The sequence below is a fragment of the Pseudorca crassidens genome, chromosome 10 (genome assembly GCF_039906515.1).
Source record: "Pseudorca crassidens isolate mPseCra1 chromosome 10, mPseCra1.hap1, whole genome shotgun sequence".
In the NCBI taxonomy this organism is placed as follows: domain Eukaryota; kingdom Metazoa; phylum Chordata; class Mammalia; order Artiodactyla; family Delphinidae; genus Pseudorca; species Pseudorca crassidens.
The window spans coordinates 78,124,477-78,147,270 of NC_090305.1; the positions used below are offsets into that span (position 1 = coordinate 78,124,477).

Sequence of the window (22,794 nt, forward strand, 5' to 3'; positions counted from 1 at the left end):
TTTTAAAATATCTTATTTTAGCCACACTATAGTTTGTAAAAAAAAAAAAAAAATTGATTTATTATAAAATCACAGTAAGTAGTACTATGCCAGCTGAGTACTCTTTTGTAAGCATTTACACACCTGTAATGTGTCTAGGCACTGTACTAATGGCAAGGGACATAAGGACACATTAGAACCCTGTGACCTTGAGAAGCTTATGGTCCAGAAAGGAAAACTAATGCATTGCTGGTTACTCAACATCCATCCCCATCTTTCCCTCACTCCGTCTCTCTTATATAACTACCTCAGATTTAGTCCAGGCAATCCACTACCCCACCACCAGCCCCCGACAGAGCCTAAGGCTTCCACTAAGCCAGTAGTAGGACGTGTTTCCTACTATTGATGATAAATCCAACAGAATATTTAGTATATAATAAATACTGCATCCTCAAATTATTGAAGGGAAGATGGAGTTTTTAATGGCACTGTTGGCATAATTACATAGTCACATGAAGAAAGATAAAACCAGGTCCATTCGTTAGACTATAAACCAGGAGAGATTCCAACTGGATCAAATATTTAACTATTAACAGTGAAACTAAGCATCAGAATAAAACATTGGTAAATTTCTCAATAACCTACAAATGAAGAATCCTAGGATTCCTAACCATGAATTAGTTAAACTATAGGAACCCTAACTATGATTTAAAGTGCAGAGGCAATGAGGGAAAAGACAGAAACTTGTGATTATATTAAACACTGTATGGAAAAGGTTCAAAAGAAGACTGGAAAAAGATATTTGTAACTTACACCAGAGACAAAAGTTCCAAATATATACAAGGCTTCAAAAATTAGAAAAAGAGGTCGATAATCAGAGTGAAAATGAGTTAGAAATATGAAATGATCAGTCACAGGTAAATATATGCAAATGGATCTTAACCATATGAAAAAAATTCTACTTTGCTTTTAAGAAGAGAAATGCAAATTAAAAGTATACTGAGAAGACATTTCTTACCTATCAGATATGCAAATCTTTCAGTTTGACAACATAGTATGTTGGCCCAACTTGTGGAGACAGAAACTCTCATATAGTTCTGGCGTGAATGCAGTGTGGCACTTACAAACCCTATGGAAGGAAATTTGTCAATACTGAGCAAAATTCCATAGGCATTTATCCTCTGACAGAAATTCCACTTCTGGGAATCTATCCAAAAGACATAATGGCAAAGAAAAACGAAAGATATATGCACAAAGCTATTCACTGCAGCATTATTTATAATAACAAAGACAGGAAACAATCAAAATATCTATAAATAGGGGATGGGTTGAATAAAGTATGATAAAACCACACAATGGAGTACTATGAAATTGTAAAAAAGAAGTATCTCTAGAAAGTGCAATGGAGGGCTCTCCAGGGTATTTTGCTAAGGAAAAAACGTCAGAAAAAAATCATACAGTGTATCCTAAACTTACCAAAGAAACAATGTGGCCCACATGTGTGTGTATGTATGTATGTGTGTACATACATATGTGTATATGTACACATACACACACATATGTACAACCCTATCTATATCTATGTATTTGCTTATGTCTTAAAAGTAGAATAAGACACTAATAAAAATCTGTGGGAGGAAGAGACAGGATATAGGGAAGAGAAAGAAATTAGACTTCTTTGACTATACCTTGTTTTAGAGATTCAATTTTTGGAATCATGTGGTAAATTTTCTACATAATTACAAAATAAAACTAAATATAAAAAAGCAATCTCTATAAATCAGAAGTGAAATAAGACAAATTAACCTGATTTCTTATCTAGTTGGTGTCGTAAGCATTCACAGAGGGGCTATTCCAAGTGACTATTTAATAACAAGGTAATTTGGAGAAAATGTCTTAAACTGCTCATAGTAATTACATTATTCATGCTAAAACTGGCATTGTTATTCTGAGACTTGTGCATGTACTGTGGATAAGTCAAAGTAATTATAACGTTATCATTAAGAACTGAGGGGTTTTTGTTTTGTTTTGTTTGTTTGTTTTTGGTGTAGTTGAAAAGGCGTTCTGAATAGAGAAACCTACGTTCCTAAAGGCTATTCTACAAGTTATCTTAGCTTCCTCCACAGACTTTCGTCTCTCACGTTATTGTCATGACATCCATCCTTGAGCTGTTGTTTATTTTTCACGTGATAAGGCCAACATGTGTGCACAAACATAAAAGTATATTTTTTATGTATATAGACACATGCATACACTTATTTAGATCACACACTCTCATGCGTTCATTACATTTTTGACTTGAGGAAATAGCTCTCTGGCTCAATTCTCCCAGGTTGAGGGTCAAAGTCTGTCCTTGCCCAGCATCAGACCTCACCTTCTTCCCACCAAGTTGTCCTAAGCTGCTGGCTCCTTTCGGTCAACAGGCAGAAAACTCTTCTCAAATGTATGCTGTCTTTCTAGCTTGAATTCATCAATGTGGATTTCAGAGCTACTAGTGGAAACCAGTTTAAGGTATGAGTTGAATTTAAAACAAGCGCTGTCTCCAGCCACACTCTTATCTTCAAAAAAGGGGAACATGAAGCACTCCCAACATCAGGACACACAGCCCAGAAGCCATGTAATATCCATTGGTAGGATGGGCCAATGGGAAACTAATGTGAAAGCAATGTTTGGACCTTGTTTTAGATATAAAAGGTTTAGCCTGTGTATATTATAGCAGACCTCTAATTATTAGAAGACAGACTCTCGAGACCTCAAGGATAATAGAGATTCAGATAGAAGACACCTCTTGAGACAAGACTGATATCTACTTCTAGGACAGTTTAGGACATTTTCTCCAAAAAACCTCTCTGTTTACCATAATAGATGTATAAGCAGAAATATTTCTGAAGCCAAAATGTCTTTTAAAAAGTAAAAGAAAAATCTAAAGAACTAGTAAGAAGAGGAGAAAATCTTTTAAAAAGTAAAAGAAAAATCTAAAGAACTAGTAAGAAGAGGAGGAAAAAAAATCTATGTGCAAAGTAATTGTAATTATTTAGTTTGGAAAAATAAACATGGTCTGCAACATGTATGAAAGGAAATAATACTGAGCAGGGAGCTAAAAAGGATCATACGAGAAAAGCCAGACTGAAATGGAAGATGTGCAAAGTTAGAATAGACTTAAGGAAAAAGAAAGTGGTGGAGCAATCCTGAGCGCTAATGGTTTTCCAAGAGACAAGGAAACAGTGGCCGTCGGGCAATGCTTCCACCAACCTGAAAGCAAAACAAAAGAGAAGAATCTTCCTCTCTCTGAAAGTACGTTGCACTTTATGATGTACCAGCTTAACGTTCTTCAGAAGTTTCTTGTGTTTATTATTCAAGACTCCCTGGTTGCAGATGGCAAGAATGAGAATCAAACTCTCTTCAGCTAGAAAAAGTCTTCATTGCCTTATATAACTAGGCATTCTAAAGATAAACAGAACGTCAGGCAAATCTAGATCAAGGGAAATACCCTTTCTTATTGGCTCTCCCCCATCTCTCCTTTCTATCTCCAAATTCTGTTTGTCTCTGATTATCTTGGGTTTTTGACCTCACACTCCTCTTCTGCAAGTGGACTCTGAAACCCCAAATCCACAGATTTCTACAAGCCTTCTTTCTTCGTTTATCAAATCTCATGGAAGGTTCTGATTGGCCCTGCTTAGAAAATGCAACAGCTCCCCAGATCAATCATTAAGGGTATATGCCTGTGACAGCAAAACTGTCCAGGCCCAAGTCAAGTGCCCACCCCATGCAAACAGGACACTGTGCTTGCCAATTCCATCGGAAGCCCATAGGACGGGGAAGGCGCAGTTTTCCAATAGATCCCAACAAAAGATGTCTCTCACTATCCTTTCAATAAGATTATTAGTCCTCTGGGGACAGGGTTATCTCAAACTTTTTTGGCCTTTTCTACATTTTCCTACAACACTTCTCTAATACATACCTCGCGAGGAAGCAGACATATTCAGAATTTGCACTGTAGGCATCCTCAAGGAATAATTCCTACTGACTGAAAACCTATCCCTTCAAGATTCCGTTAATTGACTGCGATCACCTAACTAGCACATGAAAACTGCTCCAAGCACCAGGAGCATCAGGGAGACAAGGACATCAATTTGAAAACACCATCATGAGAAGCAGGTCCATCCACATTCCCTACCGTTAAGTTATGGATTGAAAGCACTTAAAATACAATCAAAGATTTTTAGAGATGAAAAATTGTTCACATAACCCAAGGATCTTGTAACTGTGGTGCGTGGAACACAGGGGTTGTGCAGCATCATCTCCTGGAGTGAGAAGTTCTGAGGGTGCTCATGGGTAGGGAAATGAGGAAGAGACTAAGCAGAGAAGTTTCCAGGCCCTATCCTTACTGCAGACAGAAGGTCAAAGATTATATCTCTATCTTATTTGAGAGGTTCATATTAACTTTTGTTTGAAAAAGGATTCTACTGCCAAATCTCAGAGAGAGAGAGAGAGAGAGAGAGAAACTAGACAACCAACCAAAAAACTGCAGTTTTAGTCTAATCACTTCATTTTACCAAAAAGGAAACAGCTCCTAAATTACAGACCTGGACTCAATTTGGGAACATTCAAATCTCACTCCAGCACTCTTTATTTCACGAGGCTGCCTTTCCTAACTTGATTTTGCAAAGATTTTTTTTTAAAGTATAGTATTCTATTCTTGAGTCCTTAAACTACATATAAATATGTGAATTATATAAAATTCTTATCAGAATTTTAGAACTCTGCCTGAACCCTCAAAAATCCTAAAGACAACATCAGTGTCAAGTATGGACATAAGAAACAAGAAGTATCTACCTACCCATCCAATGAAGTATTGATGAATCTATCTACTAAATGCTTACAAAAGGCCATTTAATTAAAGTGAATAGTTCTAGCAATCACCTTGGTTTACAACATTTAGAATCAGGAGTAAATAATATTTAAAAATCATTCCACCATACTTCTCTTCCATTTGCATACACATCATATGCACAATGCTTGGACTTGGTAATGCAAAATTCCAATAATCTTTAAGAGAACATTTAAAGACTTTACGATTGAAAAGAAAAATTTTTGGAGTACTTTTGAATCCATTTTCTAAAACTAAATGACTTTTTAAAGGCTTAATTACCATGATAAATAAATACATACATTGGTACGGGAATCATAATAAAAGGAACACATGTGTGGTCCACAGTAAGTGAAGAGACATCAGAGCCAAGACTGTATTTCAGAATGCCAGCTGAAAGCTTTGACCAGGAAAGGAAGAAATGTTGGCCCGTTGCCCAAGAAATCACCTGCTATATTGGTTTTTAATTCATTTAAAAAACAAGAGAATTTATATATAAACTGTGGACAATTTTAAGAAGGTTTGGGGGTAACCTGAGCACACAGTCCTAAAGAACCTCTCCAGGACAGCTACATGCAATTCTTTGTAAGAGTCAAATCTGTTTGTTCATTAATCTGATTATTCAGAGATTAATATCAAATCCTAATACACCTAAGAGTTAAAACTAAAATGCAAGTTCAATGAAAAGCTAAAACCCTGAAGACCTATTGCATTTTTCCACATGTCTAAAGTTCTTTTTAATAGTGTTAGGTCAGGTCCTATTTTCTCACTGGGTGTAAGATACAGCATTGCAATGTCCCAAATGTAGTACAGTCATAAGCAAAAACTTTCACAAACCATTTATAAAACTACTCAATGTACTGCCTGTCTATCTAGAACTAGGCTGAAATACACTGATCAGAGCACGTTTGCGACCTATTAATCCTACGGCTTGTACTTCAACAAGGCTGGCTGGATAGATAATCCAGACACATGCAGGGTTCCATAGCACAAAACAGTTTTGAATGTCTTAGGCTATTACCTAAGCCAAAAGCAAAATTGATTTTTCCAGACATGTTCCAGTGTCTGCTCACCCTTTTCTGCTACCAACTGTCATCTCACTCCCCTGATAAAACTCTTGACGTATTCTGCAGTATCCTCTACTCCTTTCCCATTCCAAACAGCTGTCTTCCCTTCCTGGCAGGAGCTCCCCAACATCTGGACGCTCAGGATGGCTACTGTTGTGATGGACAGATTCCACTTTATCCAAATACCCAGCTCTGAGAATATAAAATCCGCCTAAAGAGGGAGGAGTGCAAAAGCTTCGCCTGCTAAACAAATACGAGTTCAAGTAATTGCTGTATCGAAGCCGTAGAATTTAGAACAATTTCTTTTAAACCACAGTTTCGTGACACCTGTAATATGGTACCGAATATAAAATGCCATAATTCTGAGAGGATAAATGATGACATGCTTCCTAAGTTGCTACCCAGGTGGTTATAACAAATCCAAACTCCTAACTCAAACACAGAATTTCTGCTTCATGGTCTAATTTGAGGTTTTGTTTTGTTTTCTTCCCCAACTAGAGTTAAGAACAAAAACATGTGTGTGAGATGAAAATGGATGAGTTGAAGAAAAATAAATCACCTTCCTTCAGTTCACTGCCCCTATCCAATCAATCACCAGTTCCACCCTATACAACTTCCTAAATATGTATCGTCTCTTGCATATTCTGCTACAATAGTTTTTGTAACTGTTTTCCTATAGCCATTCTTCCCAACACTAAAACCTATTCTCCCTAAACAGCTAGAGTGATATTTTTTGAAAGTGCAAATTGGGTCATGTCATCCTCACTATTCCCTTCCTAAATCCCATGGATGGCTCCTCTTCCTCGTAGGGTTAAACCTACATTAGTCCACAGGGACCCCAAAGACCCTTGCATGACCCTCACCCCAGCTTCTCTCTCCAGCCTCATCTTGAGCCTCTAGTCCTCTCATTCAACGTATCCAACAGTGGCCTGTCTTCCATCATCCAAATACATCAAAATCCTCCCATGTTTAAGGTCTTCCTATGCTCTGTTCTCTTTGCCTGGCTCCCTCCAGCTCCTGTTCAGATCTTGATTTATATGTCACTTCCTAAGAAAATTACTCTTCAGTCCATTGAAAAATATGTTAGGTATCCTTTTATACCTTTCATGGGATCATGTAATCTTTCTTTGTGGCAGATTTTACAACTGTAGTTAATTAACATATTAAATCAAACATTAAAGAGATTTGCAAAACTATAAAACAATGCCATTCTCATATTATTTTCAAAAATAGAGGTTTTTTAAAGTTATATTAATGTATAATGGATTTATTATTGTTATTTTAAATGAATTAATAGCTTAAACATTTCTTGGTTTTAATTTCTATTACAGTAAGTTTCAATAGATACAACCATATAAACAAAAGCCCTTTGGGTCTTTGATAATTTTTACAAGTTTAAAGGGTCCTGAGACCAAAATGTTTAAGAACGACTGCATAGGAAATTATTTTATGGTTTAAGAAAGAACGAGATAGTGTATTATAAGTAATATTAAATCTTTTAGAAATAGTTATTTTAAATTTCATTTAAATACACTTTAAATGAGAAAGAATGTTTTCATGTAATATTGCTAACTTGGAAAAAAATGTTATAGTCTTATATACTGTTAAGTAAATTATAACAGGATTGGTTAGGCTGGGTCATTAGTAATGTGTTCATTACAACAGAGTTCAGAGGAAAATTCAACTTCCCATGACAAGCAGAGTTTACAGCTTTAAGTGAACAATTTTCTCCTTTAAAAGCATTTTAACAAATGTCACCTTTAATAACAAACACATAACCTCAAACTTTTGAGGCAAAGATGCTGGAAAATCACAATTAAGACAAACCTTTTGATTTATTTTGATCTATTTAAGAACAGAAAATTTCTTAACAGAAGAAACAATTTTTCAATGACAAGATACAAAGTATGTGTTCAATAGTAATGGCAATAATCATTACCACAAAAACAACACTCTCACATATAGCACTGTTCTAAGAGCTTCACATTTTTTACTTACTAAATCGTCCCTACAACCTTAGATACTATTAATATCAGCCCTAGTACATGGACCTTGCCCCAGGTCCCACAGTTAAGTGAGAACAAGATTTGTAGTGAGGTGGGTGGACCTAGAGTCTGTCATACAGAGCGAAGTAAGTCAGAAAGAGAAAGACAAATACCGTATGCTAACACATATATATGGAATCTAAGAAAAAAAAATGTCATGAAGAACCTAGGGGTAAGACGGGAATAAAGACACAGACCTACTAGAGAATGGACTTGAGGATATGGGGAGGGGGAAGGGTAAGCTGGGACGAAGTGAGACAGTGGCATGGACATATATACACTACCAAACGTAAAATAGATAGCTAGTGGGAAGCAGCCGCATAGCACAGGGAGATCAGCTCGGTGCTTTGTGACCACCTGGATGGGTGGGATAGGGAGGGTGGGAGGGAGGGAGACGCAAGAGGGAAGAGATATGGGAATATATGTATATGTATAACTGATTCACTTTGTTATAAAGCAGAAACTCACACACCATTGTAAAGCAATTATACTCCAATAAAGATGTAAAGAAAAAAAAAGAATTGGGATTTGAATCTTAACGTTATGCTAATGAGAATGTGTATACGTAAACTAATCTCCTTTCTTGCCCTTTCTTGCTTATAAACAAAGGTAAGAGCTACTAACACCATCAAGGCTTTATTGCTTTATTTTCTCCAAATACTCATTCCAACAGCTTCTTCAAAGACTCTCCTGAAGCACCACGGTAGCTAGCAATCTCTGATTTTACTATAATTTTAACCAACGCCGAATGAAATGACTTGTTTCTTTACCTATGGTCTATCTACCCACTTATATGTGCACCCCCCCGTCCCCACCCCCGCACAAGCTATTTAATTTTCCCATTACATCTGGTTTTCTCTTTTTAGGTTTTCACGGCTGCTGAAGATTTTTCTGGCAATGATGGGTTTTCGCCCATTCATGATCCTTTTGGCAGACACTTAATCATCAAATACTAATGTTTCTCAGCCTTCTGACTATAAAAAAGCTAATACGTTGAAATCTTTTCTTCCTTAATGGTCCTATTTTTTGTTCAATATCTATTTCATCTGTTTGTGTAGCAGATATCGTAAATAACCGGAGTTTGGAGTCCCCAGTAATTGAAAGAAAATTCTATCGAAGGTTAATGTATTTATGTTAAACAGAAGGTAGTTTGTAGCCCTGAAATGAACTGTTATTTCTCCTGACATCTTCCTGATTAAAACAGTAAACTCTGTATAGAGTAAGGAACCTTGGAAGTAGTCAGAATTTTAGGGGAAATACTTCTTAAAATATATAACCAGATAGAGGGCTCCCAGATCACGTGACAGAATATTTTCATTTTCTCTGCTGAAATGTCAGCGTTAAGTGATACCCCCATGTCCCTCAGTGAATCTCCAAATACCAACTATGCTTTCTCCTTGGAGGTTATTTTTTCCCCAATCATTCCATTTCTTTTCTTTTTTTTTTTCACTTTTATTTTATATTGGAGTATATAGTTGATTAACAGTGACGTGTTAGTTACAGGTATACAGCAATGTGATTCGTTTATACCCACAGAAATACCCATTCTTTTTCAAATTCTTTTCCCATTTAGGTTAATACAGAATATTGAGCTGAGCTTGTCCTCACCCAGAGGCTAATGAAACAGAGATTTCAGGGTCCCTTGCTTTAAGGTCCCCTCCAAGACCCTGTATCTAATTGTACAGTTTTAATTTTGTATGCTTTATGCTAAGGAGGGCTCTAAAAATTGCATAATCTCCTGATCCTATCAAACCTCAATCTGCCTTATCTAAGTTCTAAATATTTCAGTGAACTTACTGTTACTGAATTTATCTACTCATACTTTAGTACCTGCACCTAGGGAAAAATCCTTTGGTGTGACTCATGGACATCAGGTCCCTTGGCTACAAAAGCTTATTTCAACAAGAAAGTGGCAAAGAATTACAAGTCAGGATAGGTGGTATAAACATGAATTTTAGACCTAAATGTCTAGCAATAGGTGATTAGATTAAAAATAAGGTAAATCTGTATCAGAGACAACGTGGATGCTTCTCGCCCTAATTGGACCCGCATAGTTTTAAAACATAAGTTAAAAATTGGGGGATTTCACATAAAATGCAAATGTCAAGCTTCTTTCAAAAAACTAGAAGGTCTGACAAAACTGGGCAAAAATATGCTTTGGCCTGAACATGTTTCCTACCCACTGCTCTTCACTAATTTACACTGCCTGGCTCTCGCCTTGTAAGCATTTGTATATGCCACCCTCAAATTATATGAATAATGTCCAAGAGATATCATTAAAAAAATTAACTGACAATATAGCATTCATAGTATACTTCCACTTTCATTTAAAATGACATATAAAATACATTTTAAGACAAATTCAAACAAGACATAATTGTTTCTTATGGGATACAATTCTTTTTTCACTTTCAGGGGGAAAAGAAAAAATACAAGTTTTTAATCCATTAGATACTTTTTTATAATAAAAAAACATTTCCCACCACATTTAAGTACAACTTCAGTAGCAAATGCTATGTTGATGGTTTGGCCAAAAGGAGGACAAGGCAACAGTACTTGCTCAAATCCAGGGACTGGGGCCCCAAAAATTTATTTTCCAGGCCAGAGCACAGACGGAGGAAGCACGGATGAAGCATTTAGAGCTGGCAGTTCTTCACAGCAGTATGAGAAAAGGAAAACCACAATAGATGCCATCCTTTCTGGATCCCAAATAACACCCAATTAACCAACATCACTAGAGCAAATTGTGTGGACCGTTTTAATATATATTCACAGCGTGTGTCATTAGGGCTCCTGGCTGCTATTAAAAGGGTGGGCTAGCAACATGAATTAACAGTAAGACATGTGGTATATTATGGCTCCATACTGCCTAAAGAATTTAGCCAATGTCCTTATTATTCTTCATGTACCCTCACAGCTCCTGAGAATCATGTAACTGTGAATTCAACTGGTCCCAAATGCTAAATGGAAAACAAAATGTCTTGTAAAAGTATCTTTGAGTAACTGCTCCATCTAGCTTCCTTTCTCATCCACTAACTTAGTACATGTTATGATCAACAGATTGTTCTGTTTTCTGAACCTTTTTTGCTTTGTTTTGGGCACACAGAACTCTTCAGGGTAGACAGTCCAAGATTCTGGGTGGGAGAAAAACAAGTGCACCGGGAGAACAGCAGTTCAGTATAAAAGGAAAACCAGAACACTGCCCCCCATTACCACCAGCCTGGGTCGCCTAACAGGCATACATGTTCCCACCTGGTTCCCCTACAGTCCACTCTCCTTCCAACAGCCACAGTCATCTATGAGAGTATCAGGTAAGATCATATCACTCCTCAGCTTAAAATTCTCCACGGGCTTCGATGCATACTTAGAATAAAATGCAACCATCTGCGCACTGCCTACAAGGCTCCTTCATGATCTGGCCACGTACTTAGTTCTGCAACTTCTTTTCGTACCATTCTTATTACTAAAACATGGCCAATCCCTGTCATTCCAAACTCTTGATATTTGATGCTCACTCAGCCTGGAATACCCTTCCCATAGATTTTTTTTTTTTTTTAATGGCTGGTCCCTTCTCTTCCTTCAGGTATTAACTCAAAGTCACCTCTTCAAAGATTCTCCTATCTAGAGTAGAGCATCCATTTTCCCATTCCCAATCACACTGCCCTAGTTAAGGTTTTTCATTGCACTTGGTATGTGAAATTACTCTCTTTTCTATGAGTTTTCGTATTGATTATCTCTCCACAAACACATGCACAGACAGTCACACACACACAGAAATTTACACTCCATCAGGACAGAGGCCTTGTCTATCTTGCCTATTACTATCTTCCCAGCAACCAGAGCAGAATCCAGTAGGCAGTAAGTGCTCAAAAAACAAAATCTGGCATGAAAAAAATGAACCTGCCAGTTTAGCAGTTATACTCAGAGGATAATCAAGGGAGCAAAACTGAGATTACATGTGACTCAGCTGGCTGAAGTTTCATCTAACATGAGAAACAATATCTTCTTTCTGTGAAAACAGCCCTGGTCCCTCTTACTAGGGTGGGCAAAACACAAGCCCTAGAGAAGAAAATTTATTCCTCCACAGTCCTTTGCATGTTCCCCAAATTTCAATCATTCACCTTCCCTCCTGTACAGTTTGTGCCATTTCTCAGTACCACGTGTACCAATTATTTACTCAATTTTTTTTCCACACAATAATTTTTACTCAAGCCTCAATACTAAGCAACAAAATTTGTAAAATAATGGGTTTTCTGGGGACTATATATATATATTTCCAAATCATATTGCAATTAACCTTTGGCTATTAAAACACATACACATTCATGTTCATACATTTTTTTTTTTCATCTAAAAGGATCTCTTCCCACACTCGAGGAAACAGTTCATTACAAATAAAGGGAGACACTCTTCCCGGGGCTCCAGCTCCCCTTAGGCGGGCATTACACAGCAGAGTTCCATGGGAAGAGGTGATGTTTACTAAGCACTAGCTCTATGGCAGGCCCTGTGCAAGCTCTTTATTAAAATACCCGATTTGAGGACGTACTCATATTATTTGTTTTGTAGGGGAGGACTAGGTATGAAGAGCTTAAATGTTTGCTCAAGGTCACTGCTATGGATGGAATGTCTGCATCCCCCCAAATCCATATGTTGAAGCCTTAATCCCCAGTAGGATGGTATTTGGAAGTGGGGCCATGAGGAGGTAATCAGAGTTAGATTAGGTCATGGAGCTGGTGCCCTCATGATGGGATTCATGTTCTCATCACAAGAAGAGAAGACAGGAGCGCTCACTCTCTGCCATGTGAGGACACAGCAAGAAGGTAGCTGTCTGCAAACCAGGAAGAGAGGCCTCACCAGAAGGCGACCATGCTGGTACCCTGATCTTAGGATGCCCAGCCTCCAGAATTGTGAGAAATAAATCTCTGTCACTTAAGCCACCCAGTCCATAGTATTTTATTACAGCAGCCCAAGCTAAGAGAGTCACACAGCTAGGAAACAGCAGAAGTAGGACTCAAATTCAAGTGTGTCACGCACCAGAGTCTGTTCTCTTAACCCTGTGTTATATGGCATCTATGCAGTGCATAACCAATCTGTGCTTTGTTTCATAATAAAAACACTTCTTTCCTGAGGTACTAACAGGAGAGTTTTTATTTACTAATATAAAAGCTGCACACACACAGCTGACTTCCCTTCATGACTCCTAAGCAACAAGCTTGTTGAGAGTCTACAAGCTCAGCCCTCTTTTCACTATTCAATGAATTTAAGTGTTGCTAATCTAATCACTGTCTTTCATACTATTAGACTTTTATTTTCATAATTACAGGCTGCCAGAGGCTTCTTCCAAAGACCCCTGCTAAGTCTCCACCCCAGATACAGGTTTAAATTGCTTTCTTAGCACCCCTGGGAATTCTCTGAGAAATGACTGAAACTTTGGATCTCACTACCTAGGAGAGACCTCTGGTTTCTCTCCTCTTCAGCAGCCCTCAGTGGAATTCAGAGCGCCCCCCAGCTGACCAGGCCTGCCCCTGAGTCTCCTCCCTCTCAAAGTCCAGTGAGGTCACAGTTCTGTACCTGTGTTTTGTCACCTTTTTTCCTGATGCTTGCATGGCTGTCAAAACAACATGTTAAGCTTGGTAGCTTTTTTTTTTTTTTTTTTTTTTTTTTTTGTGGTACACGGGCCTCTCACTGTTGTGGCCTCTCCTGTTGCAGAGCACAGGCTCCGGATGCGCAGGCTCAGCGGCCATGGCTCACGGGCCCAGCCTATCCGCAGCATGTGGGATCCTCCCGAAGTGGGGCACGAACCCATGTCCCCTGCATCGGCAGGTGGACTCTCAACCACTGTGCCACCAGGGAAGCCCTAAGCTTGGTAGCTTTTAAATCAACTTGTAGAAGTATGTCTTTGTGTCCTGTGTAAAGTTTTAACTATACAAAATAAAAAATTAACAATAACAGCTCATCTTTACAGAGTTCCTATTAAGCACCATGCTAAGAAATTTAACATATTTATTCCTCCAAAAAAAAAAAATCCATGTGAAGTAGCTATTTTTTTTTTCTCATTTTATCCCCATCTTATAGAAAAGTGAGGTCTATACAGGTTGTTTAACTTGCCCAAAATCAAGTTGAAAGGAGAATCCAAGCTTCCTATTCTGAAGTTCCACTACATATACTACGTACTGTCAGTATATACACACTGGTCAAGGTAAAACTGTCCTGAGCTGATCCTTACACAAAACTATGACAAACGACAAGGAGTAGACCCATTTTTCTGTAAGTGCAGAGGTTAATTAACCTAAGCATTGAAGAAAATTTGTTTTTTAATAAAGAGTGTGCTTCCTTTTCCTTCAAGACCTATAATCTGCTCTTGTAGGTGTCTTCACTGATTTCTCAAGGATCTTCTGAAGGTTCCCTTCATGAAGTCTCTCCTTGTATTTATGTTCCTACTAGATTATAATCAGGGTAACCATGAAGTTCCAGTTTATCCATGTTCTTGCAAACTTCCTCTTTTGGAAGGCAAATTGTATGGCTTCCCTAACCATATTCTCCATGAGGGCAGGCTGGGCCTTCTCTCTATATCTGTCACCAGGGTTTTCAGATTTCAAATCAATACAGGAGTACTGCTTGTTAAATTGTCCTCTTCCACAACTAGGTATAATTTCTCCATTACTGGATCTTTCACTGCACTTTGCTTCTGTCCCCCTTCCAAGAATGATCACATACTGAGTTTTTAATAGTTCACAGACCACACTCTGTTCCGCTATGGTAGCCCTAGGTCCCTACTCATCTTTTATCCCCTGGGCAGCTGGTAAGATGCTTTATCCAGGGATGTGGTTAACTACATACTGACAAACTAAACTGGATATTCTTACAATGTCCCACCTTAGTTCACACTTTCACGCAAACACTTCCTGAGGACTTACACCAGATCCTAGGAAAACAAGAGACAGGTACGTGCCTCCTCTGAAGTGATCTACAATCTAAAGGAGCAACTGCCAATGGAACGGAAAATGAGAGAGCTGATAAATGATGTAAAGAATATTGGCAGAAATCAGACGGAATGTCTGTCTTTGCCTAAGGAGTGGGAGAAAGTTCAAAAAGAAGGCTAAAGGACCAGGAGGTATGGTCCAGATAGAAATGTCCTGAGGACTGGGGGTGCGGGGAGGGAGTTGGAGAGGCCCTCCCAGGCAGAGAGGAAAGAAAGGGCAGACACAAGAAACCATGCAGTCTGGTGCTCGTATGTCACACGGCACTCAGTTGGAGCTTAATATCCCAAGGGAGATAAGTAGAAGTAGTAGACAGGCTTACCTCCCAAAAGGCTGCTCTGTTAAATACTATAGAAATAATTAATAAGCATTTAAAGCAAAATGTGTCCTTTTTTTTTGAACATCAGAATTCAGTAGTAGTTTTTAATTTAATTTTTTTTATTGGAGTATAGTTGCTTTACACTGCTGTATCAGTTTCTGCTGTATAGCAAAGTGAATCAGCCATATGTATAAATATATCCCCTCTTTTTTTGGATTTCGGTCACCAAAGAGCACCGAGTAGAGCTGCCTGTGTTATACAGTAGCTTCTCATTAGTTATCTGCTTTATACATAGTAGTATATATATGTCAATCCCAATCTCCCAATTCAAAAAATATGGAATGACTCACGAATTTGTCATCCTTGTGCAGGGGCCATGCTACTCTTCTCCGTATCATTTCAATTTTAGTATATGTGCTGCTGAAGTGAGCACAACATTTGTCCTCTTTTAAGACAGTGATTTAGGGATCGACAAAACTGAGCTGTAACTTGAAACAATGGTAGGATGGGGGAGGGGACAGATGACCTATAAACAGCATATTCTGGGCTAAGACCAACTAAAACCTTCTTCTTCTTTGTATTTCCATTAACAGGACTGGTAGAGGACAAAGCCCTGCTTAGGAATTCAGTCATGTTAAAGGAAAAATGGTCATTTCAGCATTTCTGTGACTCTACCTTGCTGAAGGGACCCAGGGTGGCTGGATCCTCTGTTTGTAAAACATAATATTGGGCTTCCCTGGTGGCGCAATGGTTAAGAATCCGCCTGCAAGTGCAGGAGACACAGGTTCGAGCCCTGGTCTGGGAAGATCCCACATGCCTCGGAACAACTAAGCCCGTGTGCCACAACAACGGAGGCTGTGCTCTAGGGTCCGCGAGCCACAACTACTGAAGCCCACGCACCTAGAGCCCATGCTCCGCAACAAGAGAAGCCACTGCAATAAGAAGCCTGCGCACTGCAACGAGGAGTAGCCCTGGCTCACCGCAACTAGGGAAAGCCCGTGCACAGCAGCGAAGACCCAATGTAGCCATAAATAATGAATGAATGAATGAATGAATGAATGAATTTGTAAAAAAAAAAAAGAAAAAACATAATATTGGATCATGGGATGAGGCCCGCCAACAGAGAGGAGATGTCATGACTGTAGGAAGACACAGGTTGGAGCAGATGTTAACAACTGGCCTCAGGGGAATTCGACCTGGCACACCATCTGGGAGAAATGCCCTGTGTCGAAGAATGACCAATGGATTTTTACAAGAGAGCTGTCCTCTGTTCAATTAAAAATTATTGCCTGTATTATACTGCTATGTTCTGTGATCCCCCTCCTTTAGCCTAAAGCTTTAGTGTGTCTGCTATGGTCCGTGGCTGCAGGTAAGAAGTACTTTGAGAAAATGAGAAACGGACAGTCTCCAGGCTGGAAGGAAGCAAGTAGGGAAAGCAACAGTTAGTTGTCACCAGAGTCTAGATATAGAGGAGGGAGGAACAGTCAGGAAGGGGACTCAGAGGAGTATGTGAGTGTCTCTAGAATGAGAAGTAATAATCACGCTGCAGTCCTTTTTCCTTGACAAGTGCTGGTTTCCCAGCAAGCTTCCCTCTGTGGACACTAAGGTCTCACCTCCTGTCTAAAACTGTTCTGGCCCTCTATGTGAAAGTGAGCCTCTCTCTTCTCTGGCAAAAACGTCTACCTATCTAATGTGGTAATTGAATCAGATTTAATTTAAAGAAAAATCGTAAGTCCTTTCCACACAACCACAAAAGAAAGCACTTAACCTCAATAAACTAACAGTTAGGGACTCACCTAATGGTCCAGTGGTTAAGACCTCAACCTCCCAACGCAGGGGGCCTGGGTTCGACCTCTGGTCAGGGAACTAGATCCTGCATGCCTGCCGCAACTATCAATAAAAGTTCCCTCGTGCCGCAACTAAAGATCCTGCATGTGGTAACTAAGACCCAGCACAGCCAAATAAATAAATAAATATTAAGGATAAATAAATAAATAAACTAGCAGTTAGGAGGATGAGAAAACGTACCAGAGCTCAGAGATACGTAGCAAATCAAAATTCTTCCCATTCGTGTGAAGGAAGTAAGCCAAAATAAGTTTTCTTCTCGGACTAAACCACATAACACAACACATATTAAAAAGATGGGCTGGAGCAATGAGCTGCAACCATCCGTGATTCAGTGGAATCCCCAAACACTCCCCACCAGTTTCACAGCACTTCACCGGCACCAGAAAGTGACATTTATTGAGATTCTTAATAAAAATGAACATATTTGGCTGTTTCATATGTTATTGGATTTTTTGGCATATGTTTCAGAACTCAAATACCTTAACTCTGCTTGTGAGTGAGACAGGGTTCCCCAGGGGATCACTCTCCTACTCCTGGAAATAATATTTTCATTACTCAAGTCGGGGTAGGTAAGGAATTGAAAGTTTCCTGACTCTTGCCAGGGAGATAGCTTAATTCAAGTGTGTTACGTTTTCATTATTTGTATCTTCTCTTGAAATGTGAGGGCTGTCTGCAAGTCTTGTGGCATATGTTTTTTACCTGCCTCTGTTCAGTGATTTCCTGGAAGAAGGAAGAATATGGCTTAACTAAACAACTCTTGGGATCCTGCTTTAATATATACAGCATTTATCCCCAATTAGGTTAACTATGCATCACTGTTCAAAAATATTCTTACAAGCCCCTTGAATAAAACAAGTATTACATAGCAACTAGTTCTGGTCTCTGTGCTTAACTTATCTCATCTTCACATGAAGGGAGTTGACACCCAACATGTTTCCAGCTCCAAGAGTCTATGGAATGGTTGGGGAGGAGGGGAGGGAGAGGGATGGACTGGGAGTTTGGGGATAGTAGATGCAAACTATTACACATAGAATGGATGGACAACAAGGTCCTAGTGTACAGCACAGGGAACTATACTCAATATCCTGTGACAAACCATAATGGAAAAGAATGTAAAAAAAAGAATGTCTCTATGTGTGTAACTGAGTCACTTTGCTGTACAGCAGAGACTGGCACAACACTGTAAATCAACTAGACTTCAATTAAAAAAAATTTTAATTAAAAAAAACAGAGTCTATGGAATAGTGATCCGACCCTTGTATTCCGCTGATCTTGCTTTCTTTAGTTAGTCCTCTTTAATTATTGCCTCCTCTTCTTGACATTTTTTAAACAAAATGGAAAATGTTGTATAAATCAATTACTAAGTAAGTTTTACAAACTATGAAGAGTGTGGAGATGGTTACGAGAGAGAGCTGTCAGTTGTTTTTTTTAGGGTTTTTTGGCTGTTTTTATCATTTAATTTTTTTTAATATTGTAAATTCATCCTTCACACCTCTTGGCTCACAGTAAACCACAAAGAGATGACCATATCACTCCAGACTGAGCTTCACAGTGGCAATAACCACGATGATAATATAAACTCTTCATTTTCAAGCTTCTACTATGTGGCAGACCTTTATTTGCTTACTGCTTACTGACTTCTTACTATGTCCCAGAATCTTGGGAACACAACCCTCAAGTCAGCCATAGCCTGTGATGGGAGAGAAAGGACAGTGCCCAGGAGATTAAGGAATTGAAGGAATTGGTGAAATGGTAAAAGCACTCAAGTAGGTGTTTTTGCTGTATGTTTAAGAACCTTGAGACCTCCTATGTCTTTACAAGGGGACTTTTCCACCAGAAGACCAGTAATGAGGCTGAGAAAGACATTCTGTAGATGAACTCTTGAGAAGTTCTTTGAAAAGAATTAAGTACAATCAGCCTGGGTCCGAACACCATATTTTACTTAGATTTCAAACCTCCTTGTCCAACACTTCGGCCACTAGCCAGCTGTGGCTATTTAAATTTAAATTAATTAAGATAAAATAATATTAATATTGTGCTTCCTTAGTTCACGAGGCACATTTCCAGTGTGTATAGCCACATGTGACTAGTGGCTGCCGTACTGGACAGCACAGATAATAGAACAGGTCCATCGTTGCAGAAAGCCTTATTGGACACTGCTGACTTAAAGTATAAAACGACATCATCAACAGTCAAATATTAAGGGGAAATATAACATTTTATTTAATATACTAAAAATATGTATTGGTATCCAAGCCAATATTTAGAAATGCAAATGTTCACCTTTATCATTGTAAAATGATATTATAATTCCTCATTTATACTTTTTAGACAATAGTGTCAGATAATATTACTCTGGTGCAGACATAGGATTTTTTTTTAATTGCTTTCCTAGACTCTGATCATAAAAAAGAAAATGCAGGTAGCATAAGACAAACAGATAATGAGCATGCAAGCTCACTGCATTTGTGTTTTGAAAGAGACAACTTACTGGTCTTGCAAAGAAAAGTTCAGTTCATAAAAGGAAACTCAATTGCTCTGGTCCCTGAGTTAATAGTCTTGTGAGAAGAATGCCTTTTTGTCCAAAAGGATTCTCAAAATGTTTTGATAACCATTCTAATTTCATTAGATACAGCCACAGAAACTCCCCAGAAATAACTTTATGAGATAGGGTCAAATATGCTAATGAAGGCCCTCTCCCATCTTTCCTCTGAGTTACTGCCATATTTGTAATTTGGGAGGAAGGATTTTTCTACTTACTATCCTACTGTGCAATGATAAAACACACACACATCCACACATACACACCCTACATGACACATACAACAAGGTTATCTATCCATAATATTGGTATCTACCATCTAATTGTATTTAAATTTTTATTTAAGTAAAATCAGTATACATATACAAGTTCGATGAATTTTTACAGTCTGAACACTTCCATATAACCAACGCTCAGAATAAGAAATGGGATATTATCAGCACCCCAGAGCCCACCTCATGGAGCCTTCCAGAGACCACCTCCTCAAGGGTAACCAACATCTGGACTTCCAACACCACTGGTGAATTCTGACCATTTTCATGTCTTATATGCATGGGACTCTTCTGTGTCTAGCTTCTGTCAGTCAACAACATGCTATCTGGTTTGGGCAGATCCTTTGTCACCATAAGGTGATGACCATTTGGCTTTCCCACCCCACCATATAGAAGAGTTAATCCTTAATGAGGAGGTACCAGGTATCAAGTACTGTGCTAAGCTACAACTCATTTAACTCCCCAAACAAGAAGTATTATCCCTTTTAAATAGATGAGGACACTATGGCTAGGCAATGACCCCCACTTATTCAATTAAACAGTAATCTAGGTGCTGCTTTGAAGGGATTTTTCAGATGTAATTCAAATTTCTAATCATTTAAATTTAAATTAGGGAGATAATCCTGGGTGAGCCTGATTTTAGTTAAAAAGAAGGTCTCAAAAGCAAGGCGAGGCTTCAAAGAGAAAGGGGAAGGAAAAGGAGGAGGAGGGGAGACGTTTTTTCCGGAACAGGTAACAATGAGCAATGATCATACATTAATTTATACATGTTAATAATAGACAGTAAACCAATTCAGAGGCCATTGTCTGCAGAGAAGTTTTGAGTGGAAACTAATGGTAAAAATGGTGGGGATCACAGTTATTAAGGTTTCTCATTTTTTCCCCAAGTCAGCTCTGATGTCCTATATTCTTGCATACTGTCCCTAAGTACACTCTCAATTTTCAAATCCTTGGTCTCGATTTCAGGTTCAGAAAGTAAGGTCACTGTATTTGTGGTAGGCTGGTGGAAGGCAGTGTTACTGGACAGCCAGACGTCTCAGAATTCTTATTATCTTTCAAAGCAATCTCAGTGCAAGGCTTTCCTTGAGTGGGCCTGAATAGATTTCAAGTAAACCCATACTTTTTTTAAGAACAGAAACTATTTCTTCCGTTATCACATTCCCCTTAACATATATCCTAGAGCAGGATTAGAGGTAAGTACCTATAAATGTGGATGCATAATACCATTTTTCTTCCCGTTTTCTTTTTAAGGCTGATATAAAAATTGTTCTCCATTTTCAGAGGTGAAATTAAGGCCAAAATGAAATTCTTAATTTCCCCTTCCACAGCTGTTCTCCTCAAGTCTTCTCCATCTTGACTGTTATTCTCCCCCAGTCACTCGGTATCTCAAGCCAAAATTATACTAAAGACCAACAAGTGGGTTCTGCCTCCAAAACTGGTCAGTTCTCTCTATCTCCGTCATCACACTCTTGTTCGGGCCACACTGATGCCAAACCCAAACAAAGAGTCCTTAGGTGATCTCCCAGCTTCCACTAAGCTCTGATATATACAACAGGGTAGGAACTCTTTTTTAAAAAATTGTAAATTAGGTAATACCACTCCCCTGCTAAAAATCCCAACTGAGACTAGATATTTGATGATACTAAAGAATTACTGAAAAGTTATAGGTGTGATAATGGTACTGTGTCTATGTTTTGAAAAAGAGCTTCTATGCTTTACAGATAGTGAAATATTCACAAACAAAATGACAGGCCTCAAACTTCAAATTATGTGATGGCGTTGGGGAGAGAGCACAGATAAAACAAAATTGGCCATGAGTTGCTAATTACTGAAACTGGATAATGGGTACATGGGGAGTCATTATATTTCTCCATTTTTCATGTATGTTTGAAATTTTTGTGATAAAAAGTTTTAAAATCTCCATTGGCTCCTGAATGCACTTAGAATAACATTCCAAGAACTTGCCTTGGTCCAAAAGGCCCTTTATGATCTGATTCCTGCTCACCACTCTCAGATCTCCTCCAGTACCCAGCTCTGCCTATTAACTACCCAAGAGCTACAAGGGTTATCCCTGTGCCTTAATCATGCCAAATGTTTGGACACTTCGGGGCCTTGAGGTATGCTCTTCCATCAGTCTGGAGAGCTCCTCCCCAGATGTTCTCATGGGTGGCTCCTTCAGGTGGCATCACTCTCTGGAGAGCCTTCTCTGACTATGCTATCTAAAGCCATCCTCCCTCCTTGCCCTCCTCCTACCCACCCGTTCCACTGCCCTTTCCCTACTCAGCCTCTTATGTTCTTTCATTCTTTTGCTTTATTTTCTTCATAATCCTTATAATTTTTTGGAAATCATCTTTTTTCTTGAATAACTCATTTCAAAAATAAGCCATCTGTCATCAGTGTCTCCTCTACCACTAGACTATGTGCTCAGACAAAACTGGAACCTTGTCTGTCTGGTTCACTTTCATGTTCCCTGGGCCTACAGTAGTGCCCACCACAAAAGTAGGAGTCCAATGAAGACCCATTCAATGAAGCCGCTATTAGACCTGACCATGAAGACTGCATACATTTCACATGAACGTCAAAAAGAATAACTAATGTCTTAGAAAGTTAAACTATCCTTACATGTGTTTATGTATTGTTTTAATGAATACTTAATACCTACGGGATTCCTTTGAAATAAATAGATCAACATAATAAGTAAACACTTACACATATTAATATAATTAATGAATAATTAATACTTTCAAGTTTCCTTTGAATTACGTATAATATATCCATACACATATATACATAGTATTATTTTGATACCCCATATCTGATAAGATGATTAATGGTTAATATAGAAAGAAATGACAGTTTGTGATCGCTACAT

At 38.5% G+C, this 22,794-nt stretch overlaps 1 protein-coding gene and 1 non-coding gene across 40 annotated transcripts in view; both read right to left on the reverse strand.

Moving 5' to 3' along the window:
- The window catches only part of FHIT (fragile histidine triad diadenosine triphosphatase), a 1,451,597-nt gene that overhangs the window by 455,047 nt on the left and 973,756 nt on the right, over window positions 1-22,794 (reverse strand). The gene's annotated exons all lie outside the window — the stretch shown is intronic.
- Window positions 15,591-15,693, reverse strand: LOC137233219 (U6 spliceosomal RNA). Its single transcript, XR_010947379.1, has one exon. It is a non-coding gene; the product is annotated as a U6 spliceosomal RNA (small nuclear RNA).